This window comes from Tachyglossus aculeatus, chromosome 1, assembly GCF_015852505.1.
Source record: "Tachyglossus aculeatus isolate mTacAcu1 chromosome 1, mTacAcu1.pri, whole genome shotgun sequence".
NCBI lineage: Eukaryota > Metazoa > Chordata > Mammalia > Monotremata > Tachyglossidae > Tachyglossus > Tachyglossus aculeatus.
In genome coordinates this window covers 133,596,830-133,616,786 of record NC_052066.1, presented here as the reverse complement: position 1 = coordinate 133,616,786, position 19,957 = coordinate 133,596,830, and the positions used below count along the sequence as shown (strand labels likewise).

Genomic DNA, 19,957 nt, shown 5'->3' with positions numbered 1-19,957 from the left:
AATACCACAGTTCTTGATAAAAATATGGAAGAGGTTTATCATTGCCTTCTTCTGAGCAGTAAAGTTGAATCTTCACCCTTGACACTCTCCCATGTCATTGCTGTTCAGCACAGGTAAGTTTTGACTTCTAGAAGATTGTCTTCCACTGGCTAGTCACTGCCCAAACTACAAATGGAATGGGTATGCCTCTGCTTGACTTTCCCTCCCATAGCTGAGACTGGTAAAGTACTGAAAATGCTCCAGGTGCAATCCTGAGAGGGGCTGCCTTATTTAGCTACTGTAAATTAAATATCTACTGACAACTGTATTCTCTTTTCATGGTATAACATAGAAATCAAGAGCCATATTTGAAAAATAAAGATAACCATATTCCAATTAAATTTAATGATGAATCTTGAGGGATACTCAGGGAGACATAAAAAGGTCTAACAGACATAGCTCCACTTTCTTGGGAAAGTGGTTACTTCTCAGAGAAAGAGAAAGTAGATAAGGTCCTAGAGGAAGCAGGACATCCATCCTAGACCCCAGTCCCAGAGAGAACACACTAGTGAGTAAGCTGTAGCTATGGGAAGCCACCTGGAGTCTTTACTTCTATACCTCACACCTTTTGATCTATCACCACTGCCCAAGCAAAAGTTTATTCTGGGAGATAAAGTTCTGCTGAGGCTGAGGGAGAAACTCTGGCCAAGTCAGAGTTCTCATGGGGCCACAGTAATACAGAGCCTCTTCCTCCTCCTCTGATAGTGAGGCAGCACCAGGCTCAGCAGCTCAGCAAACTGCCCAGACTGGGACCAAAGCTTCTACTGTTCTGCCCATAGGCAGAGAGTGACCCTTGGCTGCCTCTGCCTTCCCAGACTGCTCCATTCTGGACCAGAGTTTCCTGCCACAGCCCCAGGACTCTGACAGTCACTGACCAGGGCTGCTTCCAATGAGAACCTGTCCCAAGGTGAACTGGGGTACCCACCATTTCCTGGTCAAATGCTATCTCGTAACTGCCTAATCCAGCAAAGAGGAACTTGACAGCATGGATGGGACACCATCCCTGCAACTGAAACTGCTAGATTGACAACCTAGGCAGGAATACAGAAAGTGCTCCTCACCCCCATGTCATTCAAATAAGGTATGGAGGAAGCAGGGAGGGCAGAGATTGGAAAAGCAGAGATGGGAAGCTGGAATGGCCTGGAGGCACAGGTAATAAGTACCTGTGCCCTCTGACCTTCTGGGTAGTGGATTGAGACTTGTGGCACCAGGTTGTATGTCACCTCTGCCCAGAGCATAAGATGCCTGCTCTGCCTGCACCAAATGAGGAGCCATGGGATAGGTAGGTATCCCACTGAACACTCATGGGGCTAGAGGCTAGGGTGCTTTGCCATGTGTGTGGAACAAATAAATGTGATCTTCCTGAGTGGGTGGGAACTTACTTCCTCACCACGTGCAAACAGGCATAAGTGAATTCCTCCTGAGTGGGAAGCATTCGTGAGTGGGAACTAGGTGTTTGCCACACGTGAGAAACGCATAAGTATATTTCTCCTGATAGGGAAGCGCCAATATGATTAATTATATGCCACCAGAAAGGGAAGTTCAATTTGCCACATCCAAAATAATTAATCATATCCTTCCTGAAAGGGAAGTTCAATTCACCTCACAGAATAAAATTTGTATAAACTCTACCTTTCTAACCCAGTCTCTCACTCTTTCCATACCAATTCCCTAACCTGTCCCTGGGAGATGGGTGACAGAACTCCAGGCCCAAAATGGACTAGCCTCCAAGATGACCACAATGTGGAGCTGGCAGCTAAGTGCCATACCCTCCAGAGTGCATGAGAACCCCTCCTTCACTACAGATGATCCAGTCAGCCCCACTTCTCATCATCCAGTGCTAAGCCATACTTCAGCCCACTGATTTTTACTTTCACTATTCCCATTTCATGGATAAATTCTGTATTCCTGGATTGCATTTGGATCTGTGACCTTTGGGGATTCGACATTTTCCACACCCTCAAAACACGGCACTATTATACATAGCTTTAAACTATATATCATATGTTATTTATTTATATTAATGTCTGCCTCCCCATCTTGACCATATACTCCTTGTGGGCAAGGAATGTGTTTGCTAACTTCTACCTCCTTCCCCTCCCCACAGCACTTGTATATATATTTGTACAGATTTATTACTCTATTTATTTTACTTGTACATATTTACCATTCTATTTATTTTGTTAATGATGTGCATATAGCTTTAATTCTATTTGTTCTGATGATTTTGACACCTGTCTACATGTTTTGTTTTGTTTTGTTGTCTGTCTCCATCTTCTAGACTCTGAGCTCATTGTTGGGTAGGGACCGTCTCTATATGTTCCCAACTTGTACTTCCTAAGAGCTTAATACAGTGCTCTGCACACAGTAAGTGCTCAATAAATATGACTGAATGAATGAACTCTGTTGCACTGCACTCTCTCAAGTGCTTAGTACAGTGCTTTGCACCTAGTAAGCACTCAATAAATGCCATTGATAACAAATAGATAATTTAAAAAATGATGATATAAGTCAAAGTGAAAATGTGCTGCCATGATTTTGTACTCATGTGAAGAAGTTGCTTCATTTTTTTTCTGAAATATACTAATTCATGAATAGATCGGAATAATCTTAGTATTATTGAGTCCCTTTAAAAACAGTTGTTCTAAACTTTCAAAGCAATTTTAATAAAAATTCTACAATAAAAAATGCATATTAGAGTTCTGCTTAGAGGACAGTCCTTTGGATTGGATTTGAGATCTCATTTTTTGAAAAAAGTAAATGGAAATTTCAAAGCAGAAAAGAGGGAGGGATATGCATTGAGTGTTTCACATTTAGAGATAAGTGGGATGACAGTGAAAAGAAACAGGAGAGTCTATATTAGGGCATTAACACCAACTCCTAAATTGCCAGTTACAAAGATTAAACTTCTTTTTAAAGGAAATATTCAGTAAAGCTTTTTATTATGGAGATAGAATAGAGTGGGGGTGCTGATTGGTAATGTAGTCCCTATTTTTCAGCAGGATAAAAAGCACTCAGACAGATCTTCTCTTAGTGGAAAAGTGTAGAAATGGCATGCCGAACAAATTCATGTAGAAAGTATTTCAAGATTAGGATTAATAAGCGGCAGACTGACCATTGTTTTTTGCTATCTTGCTCTTTAACTAGAATTTGTAAGGAATTGCAGTTTGTCAATCTCCCACACAAGAACTTGGACATCACAAATACCTTCAGTAGCTCAATGCACTGTCTTACCAAACTGCCCCAGGAGTTTAGCCTGCTGCTGAAAGACTACACATGATACTGTGTTGCTGAGTGCAAAAATCATTAAAAGATTACTCACAGAGTTATTACTTATCTGTGTTAGATTTCAAAGAATCAAACAAAAGGTGCTATATGGGCACCCGGATCCTATCACTCCACAACATTATTTAAGGGTTTTCTCCAGAGAGAGATGAAGTCGACTATACAAAAGTTCTCCATAGTTCATGCTTCATTCCTACAGTCAAGTCATTCAGCACCAGGTATTTTATGCAGGATAATGCCTCCCCCAGAGAGGATAGTAAAAGGGCCATAATCCCCAAATTACCAATGCTTTTATCCTCAAGGCAAAGCAAGTTCTTACAAAATCAGAGTAATACCTTCCATTTGCATAACACTTGAGTTTTTCAAGGCATCTTTTAGATTACTTATCTCACGTTGTCCTCACACCCTTGGTAAGAGTTAAGAGTCAGGAATCTTTATCTCTGTTTTGCAGATGAAGAAGTTGAGACACAAGACAGAGAAGTGATTAACAGAAGGTAGCACAGCAGGTTTGTGGCAAAACTGAGATCAATCCATCAATTAATAGTGTTTGTTGAGTGTTTACTGTGTGCAGAGCACTGTACTAAGCACTTTTGAAAATGCAAACCTCCTGATTCATTCATTCAATAATACTTATTGAGTGCTTACTGTGTGCAAAGCACTATACTAGGTGCTTGGGAGAGTACCATATAAAAGCAAACAGACACATTCCTGACCACAACAAGCTCACAGTCTAGAGAGAGTTCATTCCCAGTCCAATACTCTTTCCACTGGACTATATATATATATAAATATATATATATATATGTATATATTTTAATAGACTTTGTTACTTGCAAAATGTGAGAATCTGATGCTTCATTATTCACATGCCTAGAGACTGTGCATGACCTAGTAGGAAAGGCCTGCTTCTGGGGATCTGGATTCTAACCCCAAATCTGCCAGTGTCCCTGATCTGTGATCTTGGATGAAACTCTGAACCTCCCTATGCCTCAAATTCCTTCACCTGTAAAATGGGGATAAGATTCCTGCTCTGTCTCCCTTTTAGACTGTGACCTTTGGTAGAACAGAATGTTTTAATTATTTAATTATAAGAATATTAGTAAAAATAATAATAATTGTAGCTTTTTTAAGTGCTTACTATGTGCCAGACACTGTATTAGGTGGTGGGGTAGATACAAGATAATCATGTTGGACACAGTCCATGTCCCACTTGGAGCTCACAGTCATATTCCTCAGTTTACAGATGAGATGACTGAGGTACAGAGAAGTTAAATGATTCACCAAGGTCACACAGCAGACAAGTGGCAGACCCAGGATTAGAACCCAGGCCCTCTGACTCCCATGGGTTTTAAATCTATCTCAACCCTTGACATAGAATAAGCATTTAAGAAATGCCATAATTATTGAACATTAAAGACAGAGGCAAACTAGACAAGCATTTCATGAACATTATTTGATTATGGTAACATATAATAGCAACATTTCTAAACCTCTGAAAAATTCTATTCAGAAACAAATTCCAGATATTGAATACAGTATATAGGGCTAATTAAGCCAGCTACCCATCACAGTGTAATTTCCAAATAAATGTGAAATCATGGCACAGAAGAAAAAAATTAACCAGCATCTGCATCAAACAAATCTAACCTCTGGCTAAAAATAATTTGCAACATCCCTACGTTTCTTAATGTTCCTAATGAAATTTGCCTCATATCCAACTACTGCCCAGGGAGCATTTTCTAGTCATATTTTTCATAACAACTGAACTCCAGAAGATGGAAAAATACTCTGTTGAGATCAAGCAGGCAGATGGTTTTCCTTTAAGATCTGATCATCCTGAGTTGTTCCTGGTAGGCCCAGGAGTTTTCTGCAGCCATGGGGCCCTAGAGAAGGAAGACAGGGTGGGGGGCTAGAAATGTCCAATTTCAGATTAACTGTTAGCCTGGTGTCAGAGTTCATGAGAAAGGATTCATAGCATGGCCTAGTAGAAAGCACAGGCCTGGGAGTTAAAGGACCTGGGTTCCAATCCCAGACATCCCACTTGTCTGCTGTGTGGTCTTGGGAAAGTAACTTAACTTCTCTGTGCCTCGGTTACTGCATCTGTAAAATGGGGATTCAAATTGTGAGCCCCATGTGGGATATGGACTGTGTACAACCCGATTACCTCATATCTATCTATCTAATGTTAGTACAGTGTCTGGTACATAGTAAGTGCTTAACGAATAGTTTAAAAAAATAGACAGGATTAGTGTGCATGTTTCCAAAAATATTCATCTCATCCATGTGCTTAGCATTCCACTTGACTAGGTATAGAGTCTGCTGTAAAAGTACGATGTTCTATTTGCCACTTGACTGTTGTGTGACCTTAGGCAAATCACTTAACTCCTCTATGCTTCAGTTTCTTCCTCTGTAAAATGGGGATTCAATACCTGTTTATCCTCCTTCCTACTTAGTTTGTGAGCCCCATGTGGGACAGAAACTGAGTCCAACTTGATTATGTTGTACCTACTCTAGCCCTTGGGACAGAGCTTGGAATATAGAAAGTTTTGAACAAATGTTGTTATTATTCATTCATTTAATCATGCAATTGTATTTATTGAGCACTTACTGTGTGCAGAGCACTGTACTGAGCACTTAGCAGAGTATGATGCAACAATAAATAGTCACATTCACAGCCCACAACAAGCTTACCATCATCATTATTTAAAAGGTCCTTGCCAAGTTTTACGTGGTCCATCCAGACATGGCCTTAATCACCTACTCTGTCTTTGAGGTGACATTATAATTGTACTATGAAAGGAGAATGCAGTAAATATTCCAGTCTTGTTGTGTTAGCCAGAAATTTGGGATCTTCTTTTCCACAAGTGAAATAAAAAAATAGAGTATATCAGGTTATCTAAAACACTTTCAGGCCCCAATGCATTTCCTATAAAATTGGCTTAATGTAAGTTCCTAGTATGTACATGCTGTGTGGATTTAATTTGACTTCTTCAGAACCCTTACAATGACTTCTAAAGGATGATTTTAAACATGAATAGTTCTTATGAAGATTCTAGAATGTTAGCATTTTTGTTGAATTATTGAACAAAGTCAAATATAAGACTCAACAGGAACTTTGGAAAACCATTCCATCACAAGTATTGAAGCAGTCTTCCTAAGGAAATGGAAATGTTCAGTTGTTTTATTTTCTTAAGTGGAAAAATCTGTTGGTCTTACAGATCACATGGCAGATAGAGGTCAACTATTCTAATCTCACTAAATTTCACTGTTGACCTCATGAATTCTTCTACACTAGCAGTAAAGTAAACCAGTCCATTTTTAACCACCTCAAGGTGATAGAGGTTATAGTAAGTTGATACACTACAAAGTACACTCGTTTACATCTTCAATACAATGAAATGATAGTTTATCTACAGTGAATATTTGTAGTTATCTGACAAAAGCAGGTCAAAGGTCTTGCAAGTTTTCTCCCAGAATGACTCAGTGCTGTCTCTAATGACTGATAATTGAAAGCAGGGGCTGGAAATATCAAATGTGGTGGGTGACAGATAAGCAGCAGATTAATGCAAATACCCTGTTACAGGACACTAAAAGGTCAGAGGGCACAGGAATTAGCTATTGTGCTACTGTGAAAAGACAGACATCAAAAGGCTATTACCCCCTTTAATAGCTCTTCACCTAAAAAAAACATCCAAGCCGGTTAGATCCCCAGGTTTACTACCTTTGGTCATAACTCTATAGATAATCTCAAAAAATTTTTGTGCAGAAATAACATGGTCAGAACACTCTCAAAAGACATGAAGATAATGGAAATATTTTTATAAAATACCACAAGACTTTTTAGTGGTTATATAAAAATAAATTTCCAAGTCTGTAATATATCTCACAGTAGAAGCTGAGACAAAAACTCCCTAATTTCTGTGCTGAAGATGAACACAAAGGTCTGAAATATGATTTCCACTTTTAGAGCTTCATGCAGGATCCCACTATAAAGAAATGTGGACTTAGTTTTAAAGCAATTTTTTTTTCTTGTTTCTGCACTCCAAAGGATGTTAAGAATTGACTTTTATAGGCCTGAATGTGTATCTGGCTTGCTGGATTTGGCTGAATTAGGTCTCTAGATAAAGCTGGAGTGAAAAAGCTTAATGATTAAATGATTAATGATTAAAACTGTTGCCAAGTATCAAACAGGGAACTACATTATTTTTTCTCCTATTAAGTGCTGTTAATTTTTCCTAGAATCCGGTCTTCAAATGTGAACACCTAAGGAATAGGGTATGCCAGTTAGCAAATAGTTCCAGCTTTGTGATCTAAATGCCAATTTGGATGCTGTGAACAAAGAGTAACAGGCCCTCTAAATTTAACCATCATGGAATAAAGATTGTACTTTTCCCCTTGGAAGGAAAATCCAGGGTGAATTAGAGTAAAAGGGTGAATTACAGTAAACAGGAACCTTATGTTATACCCTTATTACAGTTTCACTGAGTCCATTTTTGGTATTTGAAAAACACAGGCTAGTATCATAAAATCCTTTCCCAAATGTAGGCATTAGAATATACTGTTTTTGGAATATCAATAATATATATAATATAATAATGAAAGCCATTATTATTATTAGTAGTATTATTATCATGTACAAGAACTGATGCAAAAAAGATCAACAAATGGTTGCATTGTTGACGGTTTTTCTTTTTTTTAATTATTGGACTAATGGTTTGAGCTGGAAAAAATCCTAATGGCATATTTTATATAGGTTCTAGTAATAATATCTTAATAGATAGAGTGCTCTTTTTCTAAAGACAGTAAAACCTCAAAGATTTTCAGGTTTTATGTTTTCTCCCCAGAGTATAGTCACCCTTCATGTTTGGTATGTATTTCCATCATTTTCCATTTTCTTCCTAATTTCTCTATGAAGAAATTTTTATTAATTCATCCCTTGAAAACAATCGTAATTAAAATGGGTTTGTTTTCAATCTACATATATTCCATATAAAATATCTAATTTCCATGTAGTTCTACCTTTGGCCCAGAGAAAGGGGTGTAGCTCCAGGAATATGGAAGCCTGGATTATAGTACTTGTTCGTTTGTTCTTTCATTCATTCATTCATTCATTCAATCATGTTTGTTAAGTGCTTACTGTGTGCAGAGCACTGTACTAAGCACATGGGAGAGTACAATACAACAATAAACAGATGCATTCCCTGACCATAATGAGCTTACAGTTTAGAGAAGGGGATACAGATGTTAATATAAAAAAAATCACAGATACGTACATAAATGCATATGTACATAAAAGCTGGAAGTGGGGGAAGAACAAAAGGAGCTAGTCAGGGTGATGTAGAAGGGAGAGGGAGAAGAGGAAAGGGGGTGCTTAGTCAAGGAAGGCCTGTTGGTGAAGGTGTACCTTCAATAAGGCTTTGAAGGGGGGAGAGTAATTTTCTGTCAGATTTGAGGAGGGAAGGCATTCCAGGTCAGAGGCAGGACGTGGAAGAGGGGTGATCAGGGAGATATATGAGATTGAGGCACAATGAGAAGGCTAACACTAGAGGCATGAAGTGTGTAGTCAGGGTTGTAGTAAGATGTAGTTCTGCGAGTAAGAAAATGTCCACTGGGGCTATGCCATCAATGGTGAAGAATGATTCTGACTGAAAAACTACCTACAGCATTCAGCAAATTGGACAGACCCAGCAGGAATCCCCCAAAATAGCTGAAGATGAAGACAGCAGTGGCTTCCAAGCCAATTGCCTGCTGGGTCATAGATCTATGATACAGCATTAGCAGTTTGGCTGAGGTGCTTTTGACTGAAAATGAGTACTATTAATAATAATCCTTTACATACAGTTCCCAATGTCTTAAACCTCTGCTGTCCTCCTTGCTCATTACACTCTGGGCCCAAGCAGGAATGAGATTGAGTGGGATGGGAGGGTATGAGAGGCATTATGTTTACCATCAGTGGTATTTACTGAACACTCACTGTACACAGTTCAATTAATCAGTGGTACTTATTAATCACTTACTGCATACAGAGCACTGTACTAAGTGCTTGGGAAAGTGCGATATAACAGAGTACTTAGATGTGATCCCTGCCCAGAAGCAGCTTGCAGTCTAGAGGGGGAGACAGACATTAAAAGAGATTAGAGATAGGAGAAATAGTAGAGGATAAGAGTATTCTACAAAAGTATTGTGTGGGCTGTGGTGGATTTTTTTAAGGGTTAAACAGTCTAGTGCATAGGCAATGCAGAGGGGATAACGGATAGGGGAAATAATAATAATAATAATGGCATTTATTACAGTCATACTATGTGCAAAGCACTGCTCTAAGTGCTCAGTCTTAATCCCCATTTTACAGATGAGGTAACTGAGGCCCAGAGAAATTAAGTGACTTGTCCAAAGTCACACAGCTGGCAATTGGCAGAACCGGGTTTTGAACCCATGACCTCTGACTCCAAAGCCCGTGCTGTTTTCCACTGAGAAGAAAGAAAGGAAGAAAGGAAGGAAGGAAGGAAGGAAGGAAGGAAGGAAGGAAGGAAGGAAGAAAGAAAGAAAGAAAGAAAGAAAGAAGAAAGAAAGAAAGAAAGAAAGAAAGAAAGAAAGAAAGAAAGAAAGAAAGAAAGAGAGAAAGAAAGAAAGAAAGAGAAAGAAAGAGAGAAAGAAAGAAAGAAAGAAAGGAAGGAAGAAAGGAAGAAAGGAAGAAAGGAAGAAAGGAAGGAAGAAAAAGAGCTTAGTCTGGGAAGGCCACTAAGCAAACCACAAACACTGTAATTCATACATTCAGGCAAATTAGACCTGAAATGTCAGGTCCAGGGCTCTTTCATAATTTCTGATGGAAGATTCCATCAACTAGTTTAACTTGATGGATACTCTAGATCATACAAGCATTCAGCAGTCCCTTTTCAACCAGCTTGAGTAGTCACACTAAATATTCTCTCTATCATTCTGCCTACCACAAAATAGAGTTTTGAATAACTACTACTTTTGTCAATCTACCTCTTCCCTATTCACTTTCACTCACAACCTGGCTCCTATGACCATGTGCTCTTGCTTAATCACTTGCGGTGTTCCCTCTGTAAGGCTCAAATAGCTGGTTGGGGCTGCCAGACCTGAGGCTCACTTTTGCTTCAAGACATTCAGATATTCAATGTTCTGCATTTTCCCCCAATTCCACAGTAATTTTAGACATTCCTTATGGTCTCTATAGGAGAAGTGGGAGAGCAGTTTGTGAAGTGGGTAAGGAAAGTCAACTTATTTAAGAGTAAAATTGTTCTTTTTCTAGTCATTTGTAATTGCACTATAGAAATTAATAGCATGAAAGTCAAAATGATTAATATGTACCAAATGTTCCTTTATTAGCTATATTTGTCATGTATAGTGCTGGCTTAACATGTATATTTTTGACCAATACAAACCTTATCTTTACATAAATCCTCAGACTCTCTAACCCCACTTGCTCAATGAGAGCTTTGTCTTACCCTCACCTTCATCAAACACTGGTAAATTCAGTAGCCTCATCCCAGCAGTTAGTAAAACAGTACTAAGTAGTACACTCTCCTTCTTTCCTCACTAGTTTCTTGGATGAAGTTTATATGTATGTATATGTGCATGTGTTTGGATATTGGGCTTTGGAGAGACTGATTCTGAATTATTTCTCTGTGTGTGTGTGTGTGTGTGTGCGCGCGTGTGTGTGTGTGTGTGTGTGTGTGTGCCTGTGTGTCTCACTGGTAAGACTAATGCATGACACACAGCCTCTTCATCATCCTAAGCAAGTAAAGACAGTCTTTACTTTCCTCTATCTTTATGCCTTTCCTTTATCATAAATCAATGCATGATAATTTTAGAATTGCTAGTTCAGCACTTAATGCATGGTAAGCTTCTTGAGGACACAGACTGTGCCCTTCCAACTCTATTTTATTCTATTCTCCTGAGTGCTTAGTACAGTGTTGTGCTCACAGAAAGTGCTCAATAAATATCACTGGTTGACCAATAAATGTTAATAACTTTGCTAAAAATAACTGATTTGATGCTGGCCTCCCCAGACTGAGCCCATTGTTGGGTAGGGACAGTCTCTATATGTTGCCAACTTGTATTTCCCAAGTTCTTAGTACAATGCTCTGTACACAGTAAGTGCTCAATAAAAACAATTGAATGAATTGAATGAATGGTGGAATTTTAGCATTCCAGGACCTCATTTTTTATCTTATAATAGTTTTTAATGTTTTGGAGACTCTGTGGGTAAAATTGATGAATTTTATCTGAAAGGTGGATCTGGCAGCTGTATTAAGTCCCGGCCCCACAACAACATAGAAACTTGGTGGCTACAAACTTTTAGGTTGGTCTTCATCTTGTTGCTAAATTAGCACTATGCTGTCTGTCTGCTTCCCTCAGGACATTCCAGCCCTCTTGATTTGCATTATCTTCTTCTGTTTTTCTTGTACAGTATACTACCCAAGTAGCATAATTCAGTTACAGTGTTCAGCTCTGGGTAGGCAATGACTATCTTTGGACCTAAGTTGAGTTCTTCCTGGAGTAGTCTAGTAAACTGCTTCAGTTTTCTGCAAATGAATTGTCAATCTTGTACACTTCGCTGATTCTGAACTAGCATTCACACTTTGCTCCTCTGATGCTAACCTTCTCACTGTACCTCAATTTCTGAGAGTTTCTGAGAGGATCAGCATAATAATCAGCTTTCTTGTTTCATTCTCCTGCATGGCTGTTACAAATAGATATGAAAAACTACTAAAAAGAGATCATAGCCCTGCTTCATTCAACTAGTGATGGGGAAGACATCCATCAAGACTCCCTTTAGTTCTGCCACAACTAGCCATGCCTTCCCAGAGTGCTGTGATACTTCGCAGAATCAAGGTTAAGGCATGGGATAGATGGTATTATCTTTCAGTGGTATTTGTTAAGCGCTTGCTAAATGCCAGGCACTGTACCAAACACTGGGCTATATACAAGTTAATCAGGTTGGACATAGGGCCCTGCTCTACCTACTAGTCCATGCTGTTTCTCAGCAGCGTGGCTCAGTGGAAAGAGCACAGGCCTGGGAGTCAGATGTCATGGGTTCAAATCCCAGCTCCACTGCTTGTCAGCTGTGTGACTTTGGGCAAGTCACTTCACTTCTCTGTGCCTCAGTTACCTCATCTGTAAAATGGGGATTAAGACTGTGAGCCCCCCGTGGGACAACCTGATCACCTTGTAACCTCCCCAGAATTTAGAACAGTGCTTTGCACATAGTAAGTGCTTAATACATGCTATTATTATTATTATTATTATTATTATTATTATTATTATAAGGACCTGGGTTCTAATCCTAGTTCTGCCAGTCTGATGTGCTGATGTGTGACCTTGGGCAAATCACTTCATTTCTCTGTGCCTTACTTACCTCATCTGTAAAATGGGGATTAAGACTGTGAACCCCATGTCGGACAGAGACTGTGTCCAAACCAATTTACTTGTATCCACTCCAGTGCTTAGTACACATAGTAAGCGCTTAACAAATACCACAATTATTATTATTATTATTATTATTATTATCATTTACCTTATCTCTATTAGGAACTTGGAGAAACAGAAAAGAGGGAAAGAGATTTGACTGAATTTACACTGTTAGATTGGGATAGAGCTGAGGCTAAGGCCCAGGTCTGCTGACTCCCATACCAACATTCTTTCCACTAGTGGCTCAATGGAAAGAGCATGGGCTTTGGAGTCAGAGGTCATGGGTTCAAATCCCGCCACCACCAATTGTCAGCTGTGTGACTTTGGGCAAGTCACTTCACTTCTCTGGGCCTCAGTTACCTCATGTGTAAAAGGGGGATTAAGACTGTGAGCCCCCTGTGGGACAACCTGATCACCTTGTAACCTCCCCAGAGCTTAGAACAGTGCTTTGCACATAGTAAGCGCTTAATAAATTCCATCATTATTATTGTTATTATTACTGAAATTATGAATAATAAATTTCTAATATATTGTGATGGAGACTATTAGGAATCAATCCACTATAGCACATGTACTGAACCAGATGCCAGATTTATTAAAGAAATCACCTAGGCCTCTGACATTTTATTGAAATAGGCCACATCAAAATTCCATTCATGAAGGACTTGGTGGTTTTATGTGACAAAGTTTACCCATGAACCTTCTAATAATTGGGTTCATCAGGTTTCACACTCTTGGACTTAGTCTTTACCTTAGAGCTTTAAACCAACCACAAAACTCGGAACAGAGTTCAGCTCAAGCCATAGAAGTTTTATCTGTTTGGAGTCAAAGCTATGAGAAGCTTCCAAATGTCACAGGATATATACCTGGAAAGAGAAGTCATTCCAGCTTCAAGTGATATTCATTGTGATTCTGGATTCAGATTTTACAACCCCCTGAGCTCCATTGCAGATTCAGGCTAATTATCAAACTCAAAAGCAGGCAAAATTGGCCCATTTTCCTTGTTACAACTTGGGTTAGTCTGAACATTATTGATTTCACATTTCTCCAAAGAATATGGATGACTTGCCTGGTAAACTGGGCCAGCATAGACAGCATTGGTTACCCTGGCAACGGTCTGCTGGTGTATGACACTACAGTTCAGCAGAGACACTATGTCGTGGTCACTTTGAGCATAACACATCTTTCAGAGCTTAGTAGAGTGTCTGGAAAATAGCAAGCACTTAACAAATACCATAATTATAATTATGTGTGTATTTCACTGTGTAGTGCACCATGTCCACCTACTTGATCATTGCATCCACTGCCCTACCAGGAACCGGCCTGTCAGAACAGAAGATTGGGAGAGGCATTGGTTTGTACAGAACACTGTACTAAGCACTGGGGAGAATACAATAAACCAAGTTGGTAGACATATTCTTTGCTCATAGTCTTGTCATGTCATATCCTGTTGAGTCTTTTCTGACTCATAGTGACTCCATGGACACATCTCTCCCAGAACCCCTCACTCTCCATCTGCAATCATTCTGGTAGTGTATCCATAGAGTTTTCTTGGTAAAAATATGGAAGTAGTGTACAATTGTCTTCTTCCACACAGTAAACCTGAGTCTCCGCCCTCAACTCTCTCCCATGCCATTGCTGCCCAGAGCAGGTGAGTTTTGACTTGTCCCAGATTGCCTTCCATTCACTAGCCACTGCCCAAGCTAGGAATGGAATGGGTATGCCTCTGCTTGTCTCTCCCACCCATAGCTGAGACTGGTAGAGTACTGGAAATTCTCCAGGTGCGATCCAGATAGGGGCCCACAGTCTAGAGGGAGCTTATAGTCTAGAGAGTATAGTAATAATAATGGTATTTCTTAAGCACTTACTATGTTTCAAGCACTTTTCCAAGTGCTGGGGTAGATACAAGCTAATCACGTTGGACACAGTTCTTGTCCCACATGGAGCTCACAGTTTTAATCCCCATTTTACAGATAAGATAACTGAGGCACAGAGAAGTTAAGTGACTTGCCCAAGGTCACCAAGCAGACAAGTGGTAGAGTCAGGATTAGAACTCAGGTTATTTTGCTCCCAAGCCCATGATCTATCTATTAGGCAATGCTGCTTCTCTAAGGTGATATGTACAGAAATGCTATAGGTGGTTCAGAGTACACAATAGAATAGCTGGTGAAATTGTTATAAAGTTTTAATTAAAAGAATGCAACCTGTTGAGGAAGAAGGGGAGGAGAAAATAATTAAGAGGAAGGCCTCAGAGTGGAGATGAAACTTCAGAAGGGTCTTAAGGATGGGGAGAGTCTGGAAAGGCAGAAGGGAGCTCCTGTCTGGGGGAAAGAGGGCATGAGCTACCAGTAGGAAATGGGAGAGACGAGAACAAGGTACAGTGAGTAGTCTATCTTAAAAGGGTTAACTGGGGTGCTATGGGACAAGTAAGTGCATAAGAAAAATAATATTTCTGGCTTTGCTAAGCACTTACTATGTGTCAGGCAAATCAGGTTGGACACAGTCCCTGTCCCACATGAGGCTCACAGTCTCAGTTCCCATTTTTCTGATGAGGTAACTGAGGCACAGAGAAGTTAAGTGACTTGCCCAAGGTCACACAGCAGACAAGTGGCAGAGCTGGGATTAGCACCCATGATGTTCTGCCTCCCAGTTTCATGCTCTATCCACTATACTATGCTGCTTCTCAAATAAAAGGGAGAGGGGTGCTGGCATGCCTTAAACTCAGCTTCTGCTCAGTGTGGAGAGGAGTGGGTAACTATTGAAGAGAAATGTTTAATAAATAATACTTTAACAGAGTGAAATATGGACTTGGGACCTGGAGGCAGGGATACTAGTGAGGAGGCCAGTGCAAACGGATGGAATACAACCAGGGCCTGGATTAGCATGGGGTCCATGGAAGAAAAGGAAGTAGTAGATTCTGGATATCACTATCATGTACAGTCACCCAACCAGATAGATCCTGCTGTGTCTTCTTGGAAATGAGTTGGGCATTTTGGGAAGTCAAATAAAGGTGGGCTACTCTTTATCTGCCAAGTACAAAGTACAATAGAATTAGTAGATTCTATTGATGCCTATCATGGACAATTGAGACAGTGGTATGTAGAGCCTCATCGGGAGTTAGCCTCTCTCTGCAGCTTCCTAGCCGGCTCTATTTCAGAACAATCCCACTCAGGAAAAGAATCTATCTTCATGAATCTCCAGAATCCTTTTGGCATTAGAGCCCATTGAAAACACAGGGAATGAGCTCTTGATAAAGGGGCCTCTGGTTCTTCTCCTTATCCCAGCCCCCCAGGAAAAGAAAGGATTAGATTACCCAAGAAAAAACAACTACTTCTTTGCCTCTTCAGTCCCCTAGATCTACTGTTTGTTAGAAAGAGCTGAATGTCAGATCTAATATCTGTTGAAAATGAGTGATAAATCAATCAAACAATCAGAGGTATTTACTGAGTGCTTATTGTATGTGGAGCACTGTACTAAACACTTGGGAGAGTACAGTGTAACAGAGTTGGCAGACATATTTTCCTACTTTATCTTCTCAAGATATGCATGACCCCTTGCCAAATAGAGAGTGAAGTTGCTGGAAATGGAATCCCCTTGCTCTCCACCAACTCCTTGTAGATCTCTGGATATCTAGACCTACCAGGGATTGAGAGCAGTCAGGGAATCCATGCTCAAGGAGAAAAAACCAAACGGTCAATCAATCAATCAGTCAATCATATTTATTGAGTGCTTACTGTGTGCAGAGCACTGTACTAAGCGCTTGGGAAGTACAAGTTGGCAACATATAGAGACAGTCCCTACCCAACAGTGGGCTCACAGTCTAAAAGGGGGAGACAGAGAACAAAACCAAACATACTAACAAAATAAAATAAATAGAATAGATACGTACAAGTAAAATAAGTAATAAATAAATAGAGTAATAAATATGTACAAAAATATATACATAGATACACGTGCTGTGGGGAAGGGAAGGAGGTAAGATTGCGGGGATGGAGAGGGGGACGAGGGGGAGAGGAAGGAAGGGGCTCAGTCTGGGAAGGCCTCCTGGAGGAGGTGAGCTCTCAGTAGGGCCTTGAAGGGAGGAAGAGAGCTAGCTTGGCGGATGGGCAGAGGGAGGGCATTCCAGGCCCAGGGGATGACGTGGGCCGGGGGTCAATGGTGGGACAGGCGAGAATGAGGTACGGTGAGGAGATTAGTGGTGGAGGAGCGGAGGGTACGGCGTGGGCTGTAGAAGGAGAGAAGGGAGGTGAGGTAGGAGGGGGCGAGGTGATGGAGAGCCTTGAAGCCCAGGGTGAGGAGTTTCTGCCTGATGCACAGATTGATTGGTAGCCATTGGAGATTTTTGAGGAGGGGAGTAACATGCCCAGAGCGTTTCTGGACAAAGACAATCCAGGCAGCAGCATGAAGTATGGATTGAAGTGGGGAGAGACACGAGGATGGGAGATCAGAGAGAAGGCTGATGCAGTAGTCCAGACGGGATAGGATGAGAGCTTGAACAAGCAGGGTAGCGGTATGGATGGAGAGGAAAGGGCGGATCTTGGCAATGTTGCAGAGCTGAGACCGGCAGGTTTTGGTGACGGCTTGGATGTGAGGGGTGAATGAGAGAGTGGAGTCGAGGATGACACCAAGGTTGCAGGCTTGTGAGACGGGAAGGATGGTAGTGCCGTTAACAGAGATGGTAAAGTCAGGTAGAGGGCAGGGTTTGGGAGGGAAGACAAGGAGTTCAGTCTTGGACATGTTGAGTTTTAGGTGGTGGGCAGACATCCAGATGGAGATGTCCTGAAGGCAGGAGGAGATGCGAGCCTGGAGAGAGGGGGAGAGAGCAGGGGCAGAGATGTAGATCTGGGTGTCATCAGCATAGAGATGATAGTTGAAGCTGTGGGAGCGAATGAGGTCACCAAGGGAGTGCATGTAGATCGCGAACAGAAGGGGACCAAGCACTGAACCTTGGAGAACCGAGGTCAGACTAAACCCTGTATAAAGGAACTGGAACGGGCTTTGTCAGTATCTGCCCATGCTTCACATGGCTTTCTTATGGACTCTACAGGAGGGTCTGTGTTCCATGACCCTTGGGAGAACTTTGAGACTGGGGGAAATGGCTGGAATCCTGAATGTGGACTGGAAAAATTCCCGAGCTACTCCCTCTGAGTGGCTTTGAACTCCTGTGCTGATACTGAGGACCACTAAGGCCCCCCAAATCTCTGGCATATACCAGTAGAATTTGTAGCAACTGGCCAAGACCCAACACCTTGGGTGAACAGTTCATCATTTCATCATCTTTCTATGGGATGAAGAGGAGAAAGAGAGAGACAGACAGACAGACAGACAGGGACAGACAAAGAGATGTAACCCAGGTAAGAAGAAGGAAAGAGGGATAAAGGGAAAGTAAAATAGAAATGTTATAAAGGGAGGGGAGAAGAGATTCACCATTACCTGCTATCCTTAACCACTGCTGTTCCCTAGTTGTAAGTAACTGGGTCTCCAGAAGCTCAGCCCAGAAGCAACCGTATCAGCTGGGATTACTGGTGCTACTTTGACCCAGGTGATTGTGAAGACTGCAGAGAGGATGGCTTTGGTAGAATGGGTCTGATATGTACCATGTGCCAGGTTGGAATCCCCATTGGGTTGAAACCAGGGCCATCTAAGTTGAAATGGATCATAAAGTTGATTGTCCCAGCCTGCACAGTTCTCTCCTCTAATGCTAAACTTCTCACTGCACCTTGATCTCATCTATCTCACCACCAACCTCTCCCCCATGTTCTTCCTCTGGCCTTCTCACATTATGCCTCCTTCCTCATATCTGACAGACAGACTCTCCACCCCTTCAAAGCCTTATTGAAGGTACGCCTCCTCCAAGAAGCCGTGCCTGACAAAGGCCCCCTTTCTTCTTCCCCCACTCCCTTCTGCATTGCCCTGTCTTGCTCCTTTTATTCATCCCCCCTCCCAGCCCCACAGCATTTATTTACATATCTGTAATTTATTTTTGTATATTAATGTCTGTCTTCCCCTCTGAACTATAAGCTCATTATGGACAGGAAATGTGTCTTTCATTGTTATACTGTACTCTCCCAAGCACTTAGAACAGTGTTCTGCAAATAGTAAGCAATCAATAAATATGATTGACTGACTGACTAGTGTGGAACATCTCGTCACCCTACCCATTCCTTCCTATGCTTTACCATATGGAACCCAAAGCTCAAGCTGGACACAGACTCAGCTGAAAACTTCAAGTTGACAACCAGAGGTTTAAGATTGTACTTTCCTTGACTGATGAGATTAAATTAAATTTAAGTAGTTATGAGAAAAACTGGAATTCAATACAATAACAAATGGGAAACAAACGAAAGTCTTGAAAATAGGCTGCTTACTAGAGAGGCATAGAATAGTAGAGATCCCTTACATGTTGGGATTAAATACATGGAATCCTTGAGGTTCTTGAAGAGATAAATATAATTAAACACTGAAATGATGTTCTATTATCCAGAAGAGAAGTTCACTCAAGTAATAGATGTTATAAACAAGCTATGGGCCAAGTGATCTTTATTACAGCCCTCCACTAGATTGCAAGCTCAATGAGTGCAGGGACTGTGTCCATCAACTCTAAAATATTCTATATTATTATTATTCTATATTATTCTATAATATTCTATATTACTATTAATAATAATAATAATAATGGTATTTGTTAAGTGCTTACTACGTGCCAAGCACTGTTCTACATGCTGGGGGAGATACAAGGTAATCAGGCTGTCCCACGTGAGGCTCACAGTCTTAATCCCCATTTTACAGATGAGAGAACTGAGGCACAGAGAAGTTAAGTGACCTGCCCAAAGTCACACAGCTGATAAGTGATGGAGCCAAGATTAGAACCCATGACCTCTGACTCCAAAACCCGTGCTCTTTCCACTGAGACACACTGCTTCTGTACACAGTAAGCACTCAATGAATACCACTGATTGATTGATTGTACTTCCACAAGGGCTTATATTGCAGTGCTCTGCACACAGTGAGTGCTTAGCAAATATCACTGATTATCAAAGTATACTGAATGTCTTCAGATTTACGGAATGTGTGGCAGGCATGGAAAGAGGAAAAAGGAGGAGAGGAGACAGAGAGGTGAGAATCACTGACTGACCAGATGATTGGTATGCAAAGATATGGATCAATTATATAAACTGGATTCCCTAGTATATGCCTC

At 40.9% G+C, this 19,957-nt stretch overlaps 1 protein-coding gene and 1 non-coding gene across 2 annotated transcripts in view; both read right to left on the bottom strand.

The window, feature by feature from the left end:
* The window catches only part of BMP5 (bone morphogenetic protein 5), a 158,737-nt gene that overhangs the window by 100,140 nt on the left and 38,640 nt on the right, over nucleotides 1-19,957 (bottom strand). The gene's annotated exons all lie outside the window — the stretch shown is intronic.
* Nucleotides 14,421-14,558, bottom strand: LOC119934561. Its single transcript, XR_005452963.1, has one exon. It is a non-coding gene; the product is annotated as a small nucleolar RNA SNORA7 (small nucleolar RNA).